At 40.7% G+C, this 2,853-nt stretch overlaps 1 pseudogene; it reads right to left on the bottom strand.

Moving 5' to 3' along the window:
• Nucleotides 1-966: 966 nt before the first annotated feature.
• On the bottom strand, nucleotides 967-2,249 carry LOC102868708 (annotated as a pseudogene).
• Nucleotides 2,250-2,853: the final 604 nt, after the last annotated feature.

The raw sequence follows: 2,853 nt of genomic DNA, 5'->3' as shown, positions 1-2,853 counted from the left end.
AAAACTACCTTCCCTCTGTAACTTGATTTTTGCCACTATTAGAACCTCTACTTGGAATATTATTGCTTTTTAATTTTTGACTCATGTACTTTTAACTTGTTAAATTTGTGTCTTCTAGGCTGCAACAGTTCCATGATACATCTTCAAGGATATGAACATGTATGGCTAAGCACAGTGCATCTAAATTCCAAAATCAACCTCCACAATAGTGTATGTGTTTCCTATTGCCACAGGGGCCCTTTAGAGTAGTGAGAGAAGATCTTCACCCTGAAACCTACAGTGTCCCTTTTCAGCAGGAAGTAGCCAAGAGAATACGCCACCCCCTTTTCCTTATGAATCAGGTGAAGTCTCTCTCAGGGAGGAGTGATAGGGAATGGCAAAGGACACACTGAGAAAGGAGATTAATCAGAACAGAATTAAAACAGACTTTCAAGGGGGTGAAAAAAAGAGGAACGAACTGGGGGGAGGAGGGTAGAGAAAATAGTGCAACAATGAATGAATGGAAACCCAAAATCTCTGTAAGTGTTCATTAAAATGAATAAAATTTAATAAAGAAAAACAAAAAAGAAAAATAGGATTTTAATATTATCATATCCAACAATTTCTCAGCTAACATTTTGAGGATGAATAATTATCTTTCAGTAAGCTCCCAACAAGGAATAATTTCTAATTTTGTGTCTCATGTTGCCAGTATCAAGATTGACTGCTGGGAGCATTTCCCTGTAGCTTTCACTAATTTTATCCTTCCAGTAGATAATATCATAACCAGGCAAGTGCATGACCACATCATGGATGGAGTAGTTACTAACATCTTCCTCAATATAGATGACTGTGGCATCTTTGAGAAACAAGTCTCCTGGAACAGATTTTGGACTGTACTTTTCTATCCTCTTGCTCAAAATGTTATCTTAGACATAACTTTAGTAGCTATGGATATACATCAAGTGGCTATTTCTTGGTATATTTTCACAGTTTTTTGAGGACAGGAGCTGGGCCTTTGGTCTTAGCTCATTCTTCTCTGCACTTGACCAAGTACCCCTTTTCAACTCCGAAATGGGCTCTCAGTACTAAATCCATGACTTCATCTCAGGAATTCTGTAGTATAGCTCTTCCAACTTGATATGTAGAGACAGCTGTACTTTCAAATCTTTGCATTCCATAGAGTTAATAAGTTAAATCTCTTTGAGAAAGTGCATGGCTTGTTGTACTTGCTCATCAGTTCCTGTTATATTTTCGAGAACAACAGTGACATAGTTTCCTTGAAGTTCTCCCAATTTCAAAGGGGTTTTCTTATGGGTGAAATTCCCATGTTTAAAGTTCAAGAAGTACTAATTCACGTGGGCAAGTCTTTGAGCAGTTCTTTCGATCATAGCAATCACTTGAACAGTTACAGTTCTTTTATCTTTGGTTCCCATATAGGAGAAAATGTTTAGCTTCACTCTTTGATATTTCGACAATATGTTAATAGCATACACGGTGTGCTTCTTTTCCTTGTAAAATACAAAGTGGTAGTAATTTCCCATAGATTTCTTCCAAGAATATTTTTTTGGATTTGCCAAAGTCTTCTTTCCAGATGTATGATACACTTCTATTCCTTTCTATCCTCTGTTTTTGTCTCTAGTCCTGGATACAGAGATGGATGACATTTCTTTTCTCTTTGATGTCCTCTATGATCTCAATAAAAACACTGGTTTCCTTATTTTTAAAAAGCTGGTGATTTTTCAAGCACTGCTTTTCTTCAGTTGTCAAAATGGTAGATACCTCTTCTGAGGGATCCTCCTCATGCACTGGAATAGACAAGTCATCCAAATGGCTGATTCTGCTGTCTTTTCCCAATTTGTGAACAACAAATTTAGAGTACCTTTATTTCAAGATTCCTGAGAATCCTTGCTGGGTACTTCAATCTTGGTGATGTCTATATCAAGTTCTATGAGTCCATGTATCATCATATCTGCAAAACCCTTCACTTCCTCCTCCTCCTCTACTTCCTCCAAAAGGCCATCTTTCTCTTCCTCCAGCTGAGAGTCAGAATTATCCTTACCATGGCTGGCAGTTACAGCTTCAGGTGACACAAGCACGTTCTCAGTGCTGGGCAAGGAGTCATCTTTTAGCCCATTCTGACCTTTGCTAAGGCAGTATTCTGAGACTTTCTGCCTTTATACTTCCTCTCCTTGGGTCACACTGTTATTATCTTCCACAGCAAGGGATCCACTTTGGAGCTGCATACCAGTCATTCCTGTAGTCTCCATCTTTAAGGCTCCAATAAAACTCAATAGGGGTAACTTCCAAAATGTGCATGCTGGTTCCTCACAGCTTTACAACAGTGAACCTGCTAATTATGGCTCTCTCTTATCTCCTTCAGTTGTCCAACAAACTTGAGCAAAGGCTGTAGCTCTGGTTTCCGGTGGAGTAGTAGTACCAAGGTCCACTCTCTCTCATATCAGATCTCTGGTTCTCTGCTGCGGCTTTTATGGTTGTTGCTCCTGTAGACTTTGGTCTGACTGGCGCATTGCATTTTCTTGCTCCTTCTTTGCTGGTGGTGAAGTTCTCAAATTCTGAAGCTGGATCTGCTCAATTTAGTGGAAGGACGAATCAATCCCCTTGTGGATAGCCTTACACACTCTGGAGCCTGAGACAGTGGGAACAGGACTGGCGGAACAGTGATGGGGTAGGAGTGCTGCATGGGGCACAAGAAGGCATTGAAGCAGGTTGCCCAGGATAGGTTGCTGTGAAAGTGACTCAGCATAAAATGTGAGATCAGCTGCGCCTCCTGCTCTGGACTTTCCTACTGGATCCTGGATCCCACGCAGCTAGGCTCTCACAGGTGCAGTGCACTGACGCGCCACCACCCAG

Source organism: Elephantulus edwardii, unplaced genomic scaffold (genome assembly GCF_000299155.1).
Source record: "Elephantulus edwardii isolate Elephantulus edwardi_28Jun2011 unplaced genomic scaffold, EleEdw1.0 scaffold00172, whole genome shotgun sequence".
Lineage (NCBI taxonomy): Eukaryota > Metazoa > Chordata > Mammalia > Macroscelidea > Macroscelididae > Elephantulus > Elephantulus edwardii.
Note: the sequence above shows the minus strand (reverse complement) of the source record. Positions and strands in the feature narration are given on the sequence as shown.